Source organism: Ambystoma mexicanum, chromosome 11 (assembly GCF_040938575.1).
Source record: "Ambystoma mexicanum isolate Mex_15411 chromosome 11, UKY_AmexF1_1, whole genome shotgun sequence".
Lineage (NCBI taxonomy): Eukaryota > Metazoa > Chordata > Amphibia > Caudata > Ambystomatidae > Ambystoma > Ambystoma mexicanum.
In genome coordinates, this window is record NC_090934.1 from 1,222,609,695 (window position 1) to 1,222,628,389 (window position 18,695).

An 18,695-nucleotide genomic window follows, 5' to 3' on the forward strand; every position below is an offset into this window, starting at 1 on the left:
TCTGAATTCCCCTCAGACGTACATGATGGTTTTGAAGGTAACCTTAAGATTTGGAAAACATATCCTGTCCGAGGTCCCGGCTCTGGTGGATAGCGGGGCTGCTGGCAATTTCATCAATGATCTTTGGGCCAGGCAGAAAGTCATTCCCCGCTCAGCGAAGACAGAAGCCATTCCCGTCGAAAGTGTTGATGGGAGTCCTCTAACATCTGCTCCTATTATGAGTCAAACAAATCCTCTAACCATGTCAATATTTTCACATCACGAGATGATTACTATGGACATAATCCGGGTGGCCCATTATCCTATTATTCTGGGGCTGCCATGATTATGAAGACATAACCCTTTTATCAATTGGAGAGCAGGCTCCCTATTTCTGGGGTCAGAGTATTGTGTGGATCATTGTATTAGGATCCCAGGACAAAAGATCGAAACTCCCGAAGGATCCATCCAAGAAACCCAGATTCCAAAGATAGTCAATTACATCTCAAGTCTCCCTAAGGAATATAAAGAGTATGAGGAAGTTTTTTCTACATCAGAATATTTGCAACTCCCACCTCATCGTCGTGATGACTGCGCCATAGAACTAGTTCCGGTGCACCCTCTTCCTTTCCGCAGAATGTACATTCTCTCTAAGTCGGAGAGAGAAGTCCTTCGAGAGTATTTGAACACTCATTTGAAGAATGGTCTGATTACAGAGTCTACATCCCCGGCAGCTGCCTCATTATTCTTTATTCCCAAAAAGAATTCTTCAGAGCTTCGACCCTGTATTGACTACAGGGGTTTAAATAAAATCACTATTCCGGACAAATATCCGACGATGCCCCTAATCCCGGATATTTTAGAAGCCGTCCAAGGGGCTAACCTTTACACCAAGCTGGATCTCAAAGGGGCTTATCATCTGATACGAATCCGACAAGGAGATGAATGGAAGACTGCGTTAAGGACTCCGTTCGGAACACTATCAATATCAAGTGATGCCTTTTGGACTCTCGAACACCCCCGCAGTCTTTTAGAGGTTCATGGACCATCTTTTCTCTGACCTTCTCCTTCGGTAATTCGGTAATTCGGTAATTGTCTATTTAGATGATATTCTGGTATTTTCTGATAATCTTCCAGATCATAGGATGCATGTCCAGGAAGTCCTGAGTCGACTACACCAAAACCATTTGTGTTGTAACATGGAGAAATGTTCATTCCACCAACCACAAGTGACCTGTTTGGGTTACATCTTATCCGCCCAAGGGATTTCGATGGATCTAGAGAAGGTGGCTGCTGTCAAGGAATGGCCTGTCCCTACAAATTGTAAAGAAATCCAGAGGTTTGTGGGATTTTCCAATTTTTATAGGCGTTTCATCCCAAACCTCTCCTCTCTTACATTGCCCTTGACAAACCTGCTAAAGAAAGGAGTTCCTTATGTTTGGAACTCCGTCGCTCAAGAATCTTTTGATGAACTAAAGACTCGGTTTACAACGGCTCCTATTTTGAAGACTCTCGATCAAAATCTGGGCTTCATTATCGAAACCGATGCTTCACAACATGCTTTAGGGGCAGTATTGTTACAAAAGGACAATCAGGATCAAGAAAGACCTATAGCTTATTTATCTAAAACATTATCCCCTTCAGAGTGGAACTATACTGTTCTTGAGAAAGAACTATTGGCCATCAAAAGGGCTTTTGAAGAATGGAGACATTTGTTACTAGGGGCGGTGGCTCCAATTGAAGTTAGAACAGATCACCCTAACTTGCGCATTTTACAATATGCACAAACCTGCAATAGCAGACAGGCTCGGTGGGCCCATTTCTTCTCCCCTTTTCGGATTATCTTCTCTTTTATTCCGGGGAAGAACAATTTGCAGGCAGACGCTTTATCTAGAAAGGACCCTACACCATTGAGCACATTCCAATCGGAACCTATGTTTTCTTGCTTTATGCTAAAACTCAATAAACCCTTTCAATTCTGGAAGCGCCTGGAACAACAATCTGGTCCAGCGGCATTGAAGAAACTTTCTTTGGCGCAACAAAAGACCCTGACCAGGATAGATGGTTGCTACTTTCATGGTCATCAGGTTTTCGTACCCACGGGGATTCTTCGTCAAGAAGTTTTGAAATGGTGCCATGACTCTAAATCTTCAGGACATCGAGGACGTTTTACCACTGGTGAGTTGATCTCTCGTTACTTCTGGTGGCCTTCCATCACCAGTGACGTAAAACAATACGTCAATTCCTGTCCTGTGTGTCTTCAGACTAAGTGTCCACGTCAGCATCCCTTAGGGAAGTTAGTCCGAATGACAATACCCTCTTGGCCCTGGCAAATTATCTCAACCGATTTTGTAGTGGACCTTCCCCCCTCAAGGGGTCATTCCGCCATTATGGTAACTATTGATACTTTCACTAAGATGGCTCATTTTGAGCCACTCGAGGGACTTCCTTCTACCGCCGAATTGGCACGAAAATTAATTGACAAGATTTTTTACCGACACGGATTACCTGAAGTCATCATCTCGGACAGGGGGTCACAGTACACCTCCAGATATTGGAAACAGATTTGTAAAATATTGGGAATAACGCGAGCGTTAAGCTCAGGTTATCATCCCCAAACCAATGGGCAGACTGAAAGGCTGAACCAAACCCTGCAAGGGTATTTGAGAAACTATATTTCAGCGGCACATGATAACTGGTCAGATTTGTTACCACTAGCGGAGTTTGCATACAATGACTCTTATCATTCCTCTCTCAAGACCTCTCCTTTCTTTTGTTCATATGGATTCCATCCGACCATATTCCCCACAAGTAAGCACTCGGATGACAAATTTCCAGATGTGGATCAATTGCTGGGACAGATACATCAGGGTCATCTTGATGCCAGAAAAGCTCTCATGGAGTCACAAGAACGAGTTAAGAAATTTGCAGATCGCCTACGTACCTCTGCTCCTGTCATCAACCCTGGGGATTGGGTATGGTTGTCCTCTCGTTTCCTTCCTAGGCACCTTAGGCCTTCAAAACGTTCACCAAAATATCTGGGTCCATTTCGAGTGGTGACAGCCATTGGTCCGACAGCTTTCAAACTTAAACTCCCCAGGACATGGTCTCGTATTCATCCGGTATTCCACGTCTCTCAGTTAAAACCAGATGTCCGGAGTACATTTCATCCTAAAGTTGCAGTACGTCCTCCTCCCGTACAAGGATCTTCCGGATCAGATTACGAAGTATCTGATATTTGTGGTTCTCGACTCCATCATGGGAAGGTTCAATATCTGGTGGACTGGAAGTGGTACTCCCCTTCGGATCGAACCTGGGAATCATATCATGCTGTCCATGCCCCCTGACTCGTTCAGAAGTTTCATCTAAAGCATCCGAATAAACCCGGGGGCGGTACCCTTAGGAGGGGGCATACTGTGATAAATGCTATTGATATGACAGCTCAACACGGGGATATCACCATGCGATATCCTTTTCCTTCGTTTAAGATGGAAGTGCATCAGAGTACCAGCGGCAGCAGGCTAGTGTTTCCGACAGCCGCAGGCGGGCCGGGAGCCACGCCCCCAGACGCACGCTACGCATATCAGGATACGCAGACGGCTATCCAGTGCGTTGCTACTCTCCATCGAGTTTGGTCACGCTCCGTAAATTCGTCTCCTTACTTTCCTTACTTACGACAAATTTATTGGATCTTTTTCTTACTAGGAAAAGGGACTCCCTGTTAGTTCTGATCTATTGTTGTGTTATTGTGTTCTATTCCTTCACTAGCTCAGTATTGGAAAAACTAAGGATCATTCAGAGCTACTTTCTCTTTCACTTTCACGGCGTCGCGAAGACTCCGCACCTGATAACGGACACTCCGCACCAGGGTAGGTTAGCGGTAGTCTCGATTCCCGACTCTTACGATCCTCACTATTCATTTCAGCAGGATAGGGGCGAGCTCTCGTTCTGATTATTCTTCCTTCTATACTTACAGACATCCAAGCTCTAACTCCAGCTTTAGGGATTTCGGCTGCCTCGCCATTGATCTACACAAGCTTTCAAGGCTGAATTCTTCACCTCCTCCTGTTTCAAGGGTAACAGTGTTTTCATCTTTGGTTTCTGTAGGATATCCTTTCTGGTTATCTTGTACTACTAAAATACTGATCCCACTCTGTTCCCCATTGCAGTTCTTTGGTAGAGGTGTTAGAGCACCTTTCTTCCAACATTGGAATTTACATCCTCTGTCGTTCGGAGACTTCTGATTCATATCCCAGGGTGAGTCATATGATCCAGTGGGAAGTATTTCATTCTTTCTTTCTAGAATAGTTCTTTTCTAAAGGATTCTAATTTACCTCTGATTTTGTTCCTTCATCCTAATTAGTCTTTCCCAAGCCTGGAGAACAAGCCTTTTCCTTGGAGAAGAGAACCATTCTGACTAGACGAGGGGAGCTGGGTACAGGACACTTCGAACTCTAGCAGCTCTTCCCCGCAAAGGGTTTTTCCCCCTATTGGGGGTTTTCCCTGGAAGTCTCAACACAGGCTGAATCTTTATTTCCAGTCGGCGGAGGGCTTTTAGGTATTTCCCCATTATCATCTTGATCAGAAGAGAGCTGTTCAAAGGAAGACTCAGGTGGGTGATTCCTATGCAGTGTTTGAACCTTATCAAAACAATTGTATTACTAAATATTACAGATAGCCCTCAGTTCTAACAGATTTATGTGAAGTGACTATAACCTGCTCACGATCAACTTGTTCAGGTGCACACCCAGCTTTTCAGGGATGCCTCCTGTGAGAAACCTGAAGGTATCCCACCCGCTAATCCCCAGAGATCTGTCGTCCAGGTGGCCAGGACACGGCCATCCCTATTGGATGGGGGTGGACCAGTGGGGGAGGATCACCTGGTGAGGGGTCTTCGGGAGTGGAATTGGGACCTTTTCCCCATCCTACCCTGTAGGATATTTAGAAGCTAATCCCCCGCCCCCTTTTCCCACACAAACACTTTCTTACATTGAAACAGACAATGGACTAACACCAGAGCCATTTACCTGACATGCCCCAACACAGGGGTCAGGCAGAGTCAGGCAATTGAAAATAAGCACACACAGCTGCCAGCCCTTTACCTTACCCACAGGGATAAAAGGCGGAGCACGAGAGCACACTTCGAGCAAGGCTGAACACATGACCAGACAGCTACACCAAACCGGCAGTTCAAAAGGAGGAGAAAGGCAATGAGACCTGGAAGAACGATGAAGAGGGACTTGTCCATGCCCTTTTCAACTCAGACCTAAAAAGCATCCGAAAAGGAAATTGTAAGACCGGGAGTTACAGCTGGTGTGCGGAGCAGCAGAAGTCAATGGTACACGGGGGCCTCCCGCATTGGTAACGCAGGCGGAGAGGCAATCTGGCTACCCTTGTACTATCCTGACTCCAGAGATCAGAGAAGCCAACGGGTTCAGCACAGCTGGTGAGTCGGAGCAAGCTTATAGCAAACCAAACAGTGTTAAGCCAAGGGTTGCAAGTAGCAACATTTTGTACGCAAGAGAAATAACTTTTGTGTGTATTTGAATTTTAAAGAAAACCCAGTTGAGATCCAGGTGAAGAGGGATCCTGTTTTGAAACTACAAGAAACTAAAAGAACCAGAAGGTCCTAGTAAAGTGTGGCGTAAGGCGTCAGAGTGGTCCTACAAGGGTCACATCAAATCCTTTGTACAATCAAAAGTCTCTGACCAATTGCCAGAGGAAAGCTAGGGGAAGGGAACCCCACTTTCCGATAAGATTGTGAACTGTGGAATAAGGCAAGTATGAACCCGATGGAGGCATGCCGAAAAAAGGCTAGGGGAAGGAGAACCCCGTTTTCTGATGGAAAAGAGCAAAACATAAACTGGGTGAACAATACATGAACTGTGTTAAGGAAACGCTGTAGTGAACCGAATGGAGCGAGGCCAAAACTTCGAGGAGGCTCCGAGACCGGTGGAGGGAGATCCTGGGGGTGAAGTGCAATTCCCCAAGGTGCACGATCAATGAGAGAACTTCTTTTTGTTTGTTTATTACTTTGAATCAGCAATTCTACTAAGGCAAGAGACTTTTGCAGGAAAGATACTTAGCCTCTGAAGGTTTTGATATTGTTTAACTGGAACTGTGAACCTCGTGCTGATGAGGCCAAGGAGCGTGCTGTACTTGAGAGTCCCGCCTTTTCCCATGCTTCAAACGTGGGGAAGGGAGACTCAGCCATACCATCCTGAGTTATCATATTGTGAACACTCATTTCTTTCCTGGTGGATATTATCCCACAGTCCTTCTTGTAATTTAGAAGTAAGGATTGGCAATAGTTTTTTTTAGTATAGGCCCTTTTTATTTGACAAGACGCCACTAGGACTGACTTATTAATATTTGATGGTCGTAGCTTGCTCCCATCTAGGATTTAGGTTTAGATTGGGCGTTCATCTCACCCATTATAAAGTTCAATAAACACCCTTGAACTGTGATCACTTGTGTATGTCTTTACTGTTGCCACTATGAGTTCCTTACAATCCGTAACCACAGCCACTTTGGCCATGGTTGCCAAAAAGGTTCACTGTCATCAAGTTCTCCCTGCGTGACCACCACAGGACATCCTGTGATGACCTTCTCAGGAACTGAAGAAGGTCCATCATGCTGCCTGAGAATTGTGACCACTGATATCTGAGAGCCCATTGAAGTGCTCTCTTTCTCAATCCATCCTCTGGAACCGGGAAAACATATGCAGACATGAATCTGAGATCTGTAGAAACTATAGGGCTGACAGAGAGAAGGGCCCTTTGAAACTCCATAACTATTTGTTGAATATGAAGAGTCCTGACCTTGAACAGAGAAGCCTTCCCAAAGAGGAGTCCAGGACCACTTTGATGACCTGGATCATTTGCAAGAGTGTCACCTTGAACTTCTTGAAGTTCAGCTTAAAAGCAAGAGGTAGCAGATGCGGCTGATGTGTTTCCGAGGCTGCTCCGTGGAACATGCTCTAATTTTCCAATCATACAGTTAAGGGAAGATGTCAATCACCTCTCTCCTTAGACTGGCTGTCACCACCGCCAACATCTTGCTGAAGACCCTTGGTGCAGAGGTTAGCCGGGAATACAAAAACTGGTAATGTGTACTGCCAATCACAAACCTTAGATACTTCCTGTGCTTGGGATGGATGAGCACATGGAAATAAGTACCCTGCAGTTCAAGTAACACCAACCAATCCTGGAAGTGTGGGCCCAGGAGGATCTGCAATATGATCACAATCTCAAATTTGTCATTGCTGAGGAAGTTGTTAAGGATCCTTAGGTCCAAAATGGGTTGCAATCCTCTGTCCTTTTTCAGTACTAGAAAATAGTCGGAGTGCCACCCCAGGTTCAGTTCTCTGATGGGCACTTTCTCTGTGGCCCCCTTTTCCAAGAAGACAGTACTCTCTTTTAGTAATAGCATATCTAGTGGCCAAAAAGCATGGGGAAAAGGTCAATCTGGAGGTCATCTCAGAAAGGGGAGTCAATAGCCACATCTAAAGTAATGTGCAACCATTTTTTGGAGCATTCTTCTTCGTGTCCACACCACCTGAAACAAGCACCTCCTTCCTGCTGGCTGCATCTGAAGCTGAATGTCATCATCTCTACAGCACAGCTGTGAATTCCAACATCACAGCTGAGAAGGTAAGCCCAGAAGGGCCTTGGGACTGCAATTTAGAGAATTTTGAGCGTGCGTAATGGTGAGTGTGAAATTCATTAATTTCGCCATTGCTGACTTACATTTTTCTGCTGCTACACACTCCTCCACCAACGTGTGCAAATTCATGTCAGAGCTGTGTTTTTGGCCAGTGGGCCATGCAGTGCCTTTGTCTTCTTTGCCCCGTTAAAATGGCTGCTTTATTATTCCAAACACCGAATGCTCAGATACGTGGCCCTGCCTCACTCTGATTGGCCTGCCTTCTCCATTTCTAGCCAATCAGGAGCCGGAAGGTGAATAGCCGGTCCCTGTTTCAAAGGCCCCTTTCTAAGCCTGTCTGTGCCTGTCTGGGCCATGAAGGGCCTGGAGAGCCATAGAAAACTCTAATCTAACTATGCTGTGCCTCACCCGCCCCCGGACAAATTCCTGGACTGCTCCTCTGTCTCAGAATCAAAGGCCTCCTACGATCCCTGCAGTAATGATTGTGAGTTTGGCTGTTCTATCATTTCTAACCCTCCTGAGGCATTGCCAATTCTGCACTCTCAATTAAGTGTCGCAACTAACCTCATTTCATTTTACTACATTTACTTCTTTCATACATGTATATCAGTGCTTCTGTTTCCCTGTGCACCATGTGCATTCAATGTTTGCTGCATTTAAAATTGTTTTCTGTGGTTTGCTGCTTAAATTCGAATTTGGGTGCTTCTGGTTCCCTGTGCTCCATCTCATTCTCTCTCACATAACCTACTAGACCTCCTAGTGAGTTAGCCAGAACTGTGCTGTACTCTCTCACTTTGTGAATTAAACCTCTGCCTCCTATGGCTCTCTCGATCTCTCCTATATTTTCTAACTGCTACACTATCTCCTATGTCCCATCCCTCTCCAAGTATGGCAAGAAAAAGCACTAAAAGATATCCTGAGTGTAAACCTGGGACTTCCCATTGCAGACACCTATGTCAGTGCTTCATCTACAGAGGTTTTCACTGATATCCTTTTCTCTGTCCCCTCTCCTGACCGCTGGACTCCCCATCTAATCTCCACTCATTCTCCCTCCTCAAACTCTTCTATTAATGCTGGCACCAAGTGGGAAGTCCTCTTGGAGGGCTTCGCATCCTCTCGTTGCTTCGTTAATGTCTATCCCACCGGCACCATCCTGTTTCAGGGCCCACAATCCAACCTCCTCCTCTTTGACCACATCCTGCCTTCTCTCATTAACTTCCATCCCTCACCTGCATCTCCCCCTCCTACTCTCTTCCCCCTCCTCTGAATGGGGTACCATACCCCTATGCCCCACTTCAGAAAACCTTCAAAAGCACTGACCACCTCCACCTGGCGACTCTTAATGCCCCCTCAGCCAACAAACACTCCTCTGACATCTGTCTCCTTCTTGAAGACATTGACCTCGACATTCTTGTGCTTACCAAGACTTGGTTAAATGCTAGCTCAGTCTCTGCCTTTGACTCTCTCCTCCCTCTTGGATTCAAGATCATCTCCAAGCCTTGACCTCACTGCACTGGCTGGGGGTTGCCTTAATTTTCTCTCAGTGGCTGCCTGCCTCCATCTTACCTACCCAGACTTATTCCTCTTTTGAAAGCCTGGTTTGCAAGTTGGTCACCTCTCCCACCTCCACCCTGACCATTGCTACCATCTAATGTCCTCCAGGTGCTGTCTCCCTATTCCTCTCTGAATGTGCTGACTTCTGCTCTTCTTTATTTGCTTCCACCTCTAACCTTCTCCTCCTGTGTGACTTCAACATTCAATTGGACTCCACTGGCTCCTCGACCACTCTATTCACTGATCTCTTCTTCTTGCTTTCCCTCTCCATTCTCCCTTCTGGGCCAACCCACACAGCTGGACACACTCTGGATGCCCTCATACACTCGGACTTCTCTCTCCCCCCCCCATTAGTCACCCCCCTATCCTGGTCTCTCCTCTCCTCTCACCTGGGTCCCATTGGCACCCTTGCCACTCCCAAAATGTCGCACCAACCTTGTTCACTGACACCTGCCCGATGAAATGAGTGACTGAAGCTGCCTTCACATCCACCTACCTACCCCCTCACGCTCCCACCTCTGACTCTACCGCTGTCCCTGCCCTCAGCAACCTACACTTGTCCATCACCAGCATCCTTGACATTCTTGCCCCAGTCACTTGGTACGACTCCAAACTTGCAGTCCTGAAACAAAGTGCAGGGCAGCAGAACGGAAGTGGCTAACCTCAGGCTCATCCAAGTGTGAAACACTTGTGTACGAGCGCGATATAAATAAAATATCAATCAATCAATCCTCTGACAAACTGGCCTGCCGCCTGCTCCATAGGCAAAACAGACTCACCATACGTGCAAAGAAAAGAGCCCACATTCAGGCACGGGTCCCCGGCGCATCCAATAACACGGCTGAACATTTCAAAATCTGCAGGGAACTAGCTAAACCCTAAACAGTCTCCTCCTCGCTTTCTCCTTCACAGGCCCTCTGCAATGCATTGGCCTCACACTTTGCCACCAAAACACATTCTGACCTCCCTTTCTACATCCCGCACATCCCATCCCACACACCCCTCCACACCCCTGCCCCACACCCTTTCTTCCTCCTTTCCTTCTTTCTCACCTGTCACTCCCGAGGAAGTTACCATAGTTGTCTGCTTCATGAAGGTCTCTTCTAGACTGGTCTCCCCTTGCTCATCCAGGACCATCAAGGATAACATTGGCTCTCTCGCTCCTGCTCTCGCTGAATTCTGCAATCACTCTTTTACCACAGAATCTTTCCCCACTCCCGTAAAGCACTCCCTTGTGTGCCCACTCCTGAAAAAAACCTTCCTCTGACCCTTACTGCCCTGCCAGCTATCGCCATATTTTCATCACCCTCTTCCTTGGGATGCTTCTTGAGAAGGTGGCCTTGCCTCAACTTAACTCTCACACAGAATTTATTGGTGGCCTCCATGACCATCAATCTGGATTCTGAGCATCCAGAGGCACGGAAACTGCTCTTCTGAACACCCGCAAAGAACTGCTTGGCTCTCTTGACACCAACTCCCCAGTGGTTCTTATCCTTCTTGATCTCTCCTCTGCATTGGAAACAGTTAACCCTTCCATCCTCATACAAAGGCTCCACGATACACTTGGTATCTCGGAGTGGGCACTGGTCTAGCTGTCCTTTGACCTCACTAACCGCTCTTTCCAAGTCTTCCTGGGCCCATTCTCTTCTCCTACTTTCATCTTCATCAGTGGCGTCCCCCAGGGTTCTATTCTCTCCCCCTGGCACTTTAACATCTACCTTGCTCTCCTTGCACGCCCCATCTCCTCCTTCTCCTCCAACTTCCAGTGTTATGCAGGCAACACAAGCTCTTCTTCAGACTCCCTGCTGACCCTCTTGCACCCTCCATCATCTCTGACTGCCTTTTTGCCATCCAGAAATGGTGCGCCTCCAATTATCTCTGCCTCAACGCCTGTAAAACTGAGATCCTTCTCATTGAAACACCTGCTCCTTCTTTCTTCCCTTCACTCGGGCCTTACTCCTTGGGTTCTCCCCCTTCTCCTTCAACTGAAGTCAGAAGCCTTGGAGTCATCTTCAACTCCTCGCTCTCCTTCCTCCTTCACAGTCAGGATATTGCCAAGAGGTTCAACTACCAGCTCTTCCTTCTCAAAGGAATTCTATCTTTTCTCACTTTCCCACAGAGGCTCAATGTGATTTAAGCCCTAGTCCTCTCTAGACTTGACCACTGCAATAGCCTTCTCCTGAATCTTCCTTCCTCCACTCTGCGACCCCTCCAGCTTATCCAGAATAGAGCAGCCAGATTTATCCTTGGCCTTAAGCCCAGGGACCGCATCTCTCCTGCTCTAAAAAGCCATTAGTGGCTCCTGGTTGCTGCACAGATTAAATTTAAATCCCTCTGCATCATCCACAAGGCTGTCTGGGCCCGGGGACCACACTATCTTCAACTCTGTCTCACTAAATACTCTCTCACTAGACCTCTTCGCTCCTCTGGCACCAACTCTTTGTGTGTAAAGCATTTTGCTAAAAAAAGGGCAGGGGGTTGCTCACTTTCTTCTGCGGGCTCCCTCCTTTGGAATAGCCTCCTCCTCCCCTTGTGCCTTGAGCAGGACCTTCTCAAATTCTGGAACCTCCTTAAGACTTTCCTTTTTTCCTCCTCCTTCCCACCTTCTCTCCTCTGGTAGTCACACAGTTGCTGAATCTGTGTCCCTAGCCCTTATGCATCTTCGGGGCCTTGACCTCCCTCGCCGATTACTCCCAGCTCCTGTCTATCCACAGCACTTTGGATCTGCACACCCTCTGCTCTGGAGACTCGCACTTAACCTCCTGAAGCTCTGGCCATGTAGCACTCAACATTCCTAGCACTTCCTCAATGGCTCTCCCACGAGCTCAGCCTCCCCAGCACTTACGCTCCTCTTCCTTCTTCCTTTCTGCACTTGCATGTTCTGAATACTCACAAGGCATAGTAGGTTCATCCCTCTTCCTCTTCCCCTCCGCTCTTAATATTGTGTTGGAATGTACCCTCCCTACCTCCCTGCCCTGTAGGCGCTTTGAAACAGTTGTTAGGGAGAATTCTCAGAAATGTGCTTATTTTCCTTCACCTTAGAGACCCCCAGCAACTTTGCTGGATTTTGACGACTGGAGTGCGTGTCAGCCTTTTCCCCACTCTCTCAGGTATTTGGATGTGTATTTTACTCTTGTGTTCTTTGATTATGGAGTTTTAGCAAACCCCATAAGGCTTCATCTTTTTATTGTTGTGTCACATAGCACCTTTAGTGCAGTGGCACAAGGGTGACCTTTGGACTCCCCAAGGTTTAAATACCTTCTCTGGGATGAACTACTGTTCCCCAGAGAATGTAAAGTTAAATTGACTTTACTAGTCTTTCTAAATTCATAGACCCAGCACACACCATCTTACAATGGAGTGCTGAAGGGGTTACCTAGTATCCCCTGTGTCTAAACACTCTTGCAGCAGTCAAATGCTACACTTTCCTATCGAAATGGCTGGTGGCAGTGGTTTTATAATGAACTACCTTGATTTTTCTAGACCGTGAACACCGGTAGCTAAAAATGGGGGTAGCCATGTTTTTCAATGTGGCGACCACGACCCCTCTGTAAAAATAGACTCTGGTCATCTTTTTTCGCCGTTTCTTTGTGGAAAGGTCCTTCTTGTGTTGAACTCTGCGCACCAAACCAGGTTTGGTCCCTTTGTTTGATGCCCTTTGGCGGCTTCAGTGCTGAAGACTTCTCTGGCGCCTGAGTGTCTGGGGTGGACAGGATGTGAGGGAGGTGCCCGAGACTCCCTGTGCTTAGTCTCCTAAGGGACCTGAATGCACTCGGGCATGATTGGCTGGCTGACTGTCCGGCAAGGACAGCAACCCTGCTGGGTGAGTGGCAGCTAGGCTGAAATGAATGGGGAAAACTGTTTAAAAGGTGAGTCTCCAGGACTGGAAGGCAGAGTCGACCACTGGAATGAAAGAACCAAAGACGAGCTGGAAGAGGATGGCTGCTGCAACCACTGGACCATTGGTTTGCCTGGTGAAGCCCTGCTGCAACCCCGAATTGCCAAATCTCCAATCGACAGAGAAGCTCCTTCAAGGATGGTTTCTCCCTTTGAGTTGGTGGGACCAATCAACTCAGCAAACGCCTGGATACCATTCTTGGAGCTGGTTAAGGTTAACCAGGGGGAAGAAAACCAGCTTGTGGTTGGAAGCCACAGCTACTTGAGCTGAAGTGACACCATTTTGTTTGCTCCGACGACGATCCCGTGCAGTGCAGGAGTCCTCCGACGTCCTCCCTCTTGTCCCCATGACTAAGGCTCAGGAACAGCGAGACCTGCCGGACCTGCCAGAAACCAACGTCTTCAGCTGCATCTTTTTGCTCCACTTTTAGGTACTGTGTCCTATGGTTGAGAGATCCCAACTCTCGCGGTGGAAGTTCGTGAAACTTTCCCAACTCGTAGGCCTAATCAGCTTGTGACCCGGCATATCTTGGTTTTCATCTGAACTACTTCTAAAAACTTTTACAAAGACTTCTCCATTTGTACTAGAACTGTGCTATCCTATCCAAAAACACTAGACTATTGATTTTTGCCAGACCTATTGAATCAAATTGACCCTCCTGGCACAAGGAACCTTTGCATTACCTAAAATAAGTGTTTTTTAACCCTTTGTACAAACCTATGCTGTTTATTCCTAATTAAAAGTATTGAAGTGCTATTTGGCTACTTTTTCAGGGAAGCGTAAACTGTCTTTATAACTTAGAGTTTGTTGCTGTAGTATATTGGTTTTTAATATTGAGTTGGTTTCTACTAGTGAAAGTTTTCTAAATGACTGTGTAAATAAATGTTTAATTATTTTTTACCAAGAAACCTTGATTGTAAGTGTCTACTTGAACCACTGCAATTGTGATACTTCTGTGTAACTTCTTCTACTGCTCACATTCACTCTTGAGATAAGCCTGGCTGCTCATCTCTACAATCAAAAGTGTGTGGTACAGACTTATTCCAAAGGTTGGTTTTTGCTTACACCTGTAGTCCTAATTATGTGTGCTGTTCCCAGAGGGTACTGCCTGCAATTCTGCCTAACAACAGTATAGTCTTATTGTATTAGCGCCTAACAAGCAAACAATAAATAAATAAAATAGTCTCCCTCTGCCACCTTAGTCTCCACCTGACCTAGAGAATCTTCTTTGGCCTTCCTTGGTTATAAACCGACCCCCGCCCCTTTAACTAAATTAGCAAAAGTATCAAAATGGCCTGCCTCTCTAGGCTAGTGTCAATGTTTGCTCTTGTTCCTCCCTTGCTGTAGCCTATAAGAACTTTGCAGCTGGTTCGCACTCCTCAAAATTCCAGGGTGTTGCTAGGGTTTTGTCCAAACAAGTGGTCTGAGTGGAATGGCATTTCGAGGACTTTTGCTTTTTTGCTTGAACATGTGGGGCAAAGATCATTGCGGTCATTACGAGTTTGGAGGTAACCATGGTGCTATTAGCACCATGGCTGCCTCCAAACCCGCGTCCGGGTCCGGTCTGACTGAATGGGGACTTACCGGGTCATTCCGACCTTGGAGGACCCGGTAAGTCCCCATTCAGTAAACCATTCCCCATTCCCATTTCAGCCCCCTTAGGGCTCAATGGGAATGGGGAAATAACGGGCCCGCAAATTGTGGGCCCGTTATTAGCTACAAGGTCCCTTAACAGGTCCTGTAGAGAACGGCTGGTCAGACCAGCCGTTTCTGCTTGGACCCATTAAGGGACATCGGAATAGGGCAGTAAGGGTTTACCTGCACTGGCATCCTTACCGGTGCCCGTAAACCCTTACCGCCCAGCTCGGAATGACCCCCCATTTCCTGAACCATGAAAATCTCCTTGTGAAGGAGACGATACTGAGCCTATACCCATAGATCGGCTGAATCAGTCTGAAGCACCAAGTCCTGACTACAGAGTCTGACCCGCAGCCTCCTTCCCATTGGAGATGAGCTCGGTGAACTCATTCCTGTTTTCAACTTCAGGCAAATGGACCACAGCCTCCGAAGAGACTGTCTACAAAATATGGGAATATTCCACAAGAGCGCAAGATGCATTAACTTCTTTGAATGCTGTACTCCCAGATACAAAGGGCCTCATTACGACCTCGGTGGTAGCCATGCCGCTATTAGCTGCCGCCGAAATCGCATCAGGGTCCGGGTCCTCAGAATGAGGAATTACCAGGCCATTCCGAGTTCGGAAGGCCCGGTAATTCCTCCCTCCAAGGACCCGGACCCAGTCCTTCCCCATTCCCATTTCAGCCCTCATACAGCTGAATGGGAATGGGAGAGGGAGCAAACAACGAGCCATTACGAGTTGGCCCGTTGTTTGCTCCCTCTTCCCCTCGCGGGATCCGGTAAGCACGCCTGGTTTGACCTCGTAATGAGGCGGTACGGGGTAAACGGCACGGGCACCTTTTACGGCGCCGTTTATCCCGTACCGCCAGGGTCGTAATGAGGCCCAAACACTTTCTTAGCCAGTGCTTCAATGTTTTTGCCATCCATGTCTGGGGAAAGGGTCGGACACATGGATGATTTTGATCCGTATTTGGCTGCTTGGACAATGAGAATCTCCAGACTCGGATGATTCAATAGGAATTTTGGGTCAGTCGATGCCAGCCTACATTTACTGAGCAGATCCTTGTTTACGGCTGATACAAATCATCGCCTTTGCTATATGTCCAAAATGGGATCTTTCAGGACTGCTTGGAAAGGGACCACTAGCATCCTTGTTGAGTAGAGTTCAGATAGTTCTCTGTAAGGGGCCTCGAAAGAGGGCCTAACCCATACCCTCAGACACCTTTGAAAATTGGTGCCTGTATGCCGTGTTCAGAGTTTGATTAAATTAGGGAAAGTTCTGGGGATGTATCAAGGCTACTCAGGTTCCTCAGGTCACTGGCCAAATCAGCTATTCTTGCCTCTACCAAAATAAATTCTTGCAGAGTGCACGTTTGTACTCCCTGGAGGGGTTTTATTCCAAAGGATATTGGGTCCCTCTTATTGTCAGATATGGATTGCAATGAATTTATTCAATTCTGCCCTCCGGGCTTTACTTCAATGCAGAAGTAGAGCTCCATGTTGATGGATCTTTCAAAAAGAAACACTAAGGCGGTATCGAGTGTTGAGGAGGAACCGGCGGTGGTCGACGGTGTTGCCCCTGACATTTGGGTTTAGCACCCTACCAGAGCTTTTGGGCAAGTGAGAATTGAGTTTTGTGGACTCCCTGGAAGCTTTAAAGGGTGTTATAGGAAATGATTGTGTTTGCGATTTCGTGGGCGAAGCCATCGGAGTGGCTTTACTATACCTCTATCATTGTTAAGAGGAATTCCTCCCTCTGTTCTGCTGAAGCAGATATTGAGGGAAAGAGTATCTTCTCTATGTCGGGTGAGGTCTCAGAGGAAGAATCTCGGTGATGCCTCTTCTTTTTTGAGGATGAACATGATGGAGCTCATTTTGCTCCGTGGCGTAGTGTGAATGAAAGGCGTAAATGCCACACCACATTTTCATCATGGAAGAGAGAAGGGGGCGGAACGCAACTTGCGTTACTGCCTCTCCCTTCCTCTCCACCATACAAATACTCCAGCATTTGCGCCTGCATGCATTTTCATTTGCACCAGCAAAAATCATGCCAACTCCACAGGGATCCATTGTAAACGCTGCCTGCCATGAGTTCATCGCAGAAGGCATTTACTTCATTTGCACGTTGCAGTGCCAAAGCGCGTGACAAAAGGCAGTGGACATGCTTGCACGCTGCCTTTTGCCTTGAAGTTTGGCATTCCACCATACAAATGATCAAAACTCAGCGGCAGGGAGCCATTTACTTTGAAGCGTTAATGTTACGGTTCGCCGTCACCGAATTACAGGACTCATTTAAAGTGAGCTCTGATGAGTGAACAGACTCATTTCTCGATTGTGACCACTATCTGTGCTTGTTGCTTCTCTTTTGGGCTCTCTGGAGACTTTTCGGCAATTTCTGAGCTCCTTCCCACTGAGTTTGTGCATTGTTAGGGGGTGGGGCTTAGCGATTTAGAGGCTGAGCCCCCTGATGCCAACTTAGACGATCTTTCCTTTCCTAGCGTTTTTCGCTGTCAAAGAATGACACAATCAGAGATTTCGTGTTCGGCAGCAAAGACATACGTGTTGCGGATCAACTAGGGACATCATGGCATCGAAGTCTGCGCACCGCTTAAACCCTGACAGCTGAGGATAGATATTTTGACAAAAATGTTGACTGATTTTCTCTGAGGAAATCGGGTGTTCGATAAAAACGCACTGAACGTGCAGAAAGTTCACGGGCGTGGTGCACGCTAAATTAATGGATGCCAAAATCACATCCAGTTTCAAGGAAGGCCCGCGTCGAGGGATCCCTACACTGTGGTCGCAAGGCACCCTCTTCTGGTGAAAACCTTTCTGTGATCAGCTGAAGCTGCAAGAATATACGAATGATTAGGGATCTGTGGGAGGACGCTGTCCATCATAAACGATATTCAAATAAGTCTTTGTCCTACCCCAAAAGGAGCAGTCCAGCACAAACTACTAGAACAGATCCATTATGGTTAGGACAGTAAGCAGACCCAGGCATGTTATAGCATCTTTGGATATCTATGGTTAGGACAGTAAGCAGACCCAGGCATGTTATAGCATCTTTGGATATCTATGGTTAGGACAGTAAGCAGACCCAGGCATGTTATAGCATCTTTGGATATCTATGGTTAGGACAGTAAGCAGACCCAGGCATGTTATAGCATCTTTGGATATCTATGGTTAGGACAGTAAGCAGACCCAGGCATGTTATAGCATCTTTGGATATCTATGGTTAGGACAGTAAGCAGACCCAGGCATGTTATATCATCTTTGGATATCTATGGTTAGGACAGTAAGCAGACCCAGGCATGTTATAGCATCTTTGGATATCTCCAATGAGGTGTAGTTAAGTTTGTACCTTAAGCAAATCTCACTCGAACCACATTTGGGCATCCCAATGCTCCTTAATTTAGAACACTTCACCAAAGATCCCTTCTCCGTTGCTCTCTCCATTCCCCCTTCCTGCTGCTTTATGCCATTGTAACAGCAACCTGCGGTTCTACGGATGCCATCCTCTCATAGGAATTCAGGTGCCCCTGAAGCTACCAAGCAGTATATAAGCAACTTATATTTGGGGCAGAACCAGGCCCTCAAGGTTTAGTGATCAATATTGGAAGAAGGGAGCTATGGACACAGAAGTTAGATCAAACCACCAAATAGGAAGCTATACCACCTATCTAATATACCCAATATCTCAGACGAATTGCCAATATTCCGATATCTTGGCTGAACTCCATTTGACAGCTTTCTTTGTATGAGAGCTTAAGAGAGAATCTCCAACCCTAGTGCTCAATTGACTGCCATCTTCCATCAAACCCTCTGATAATATCTTCTCACATTTGAAGAATTTAAGGTATGTAAACGAACTACTATGGAAGCAGCCAATATAATTGACAGATTATACACAATCAAACTGGGGCAGTTAAAGGAACCATGCAGTTACTCCATTAGAGAA

At 46.7% G+C, this 18,695-nt stretch overlaps 1 protein-coding gene across 1 annotated transcript in view; it reads left to right on the forward strand.

The window, feature by feature from the left end:
- The window catches only part of CYP11A1 (cytochrome P450 family 11 subfamily A member 1), a 212,364-nt gene that overhangs the window by 160,056 nt on the left and 33,613 nt on the right, over positions 1 to 18,695 (forward strand). The window lies entirely within an intron of this gene.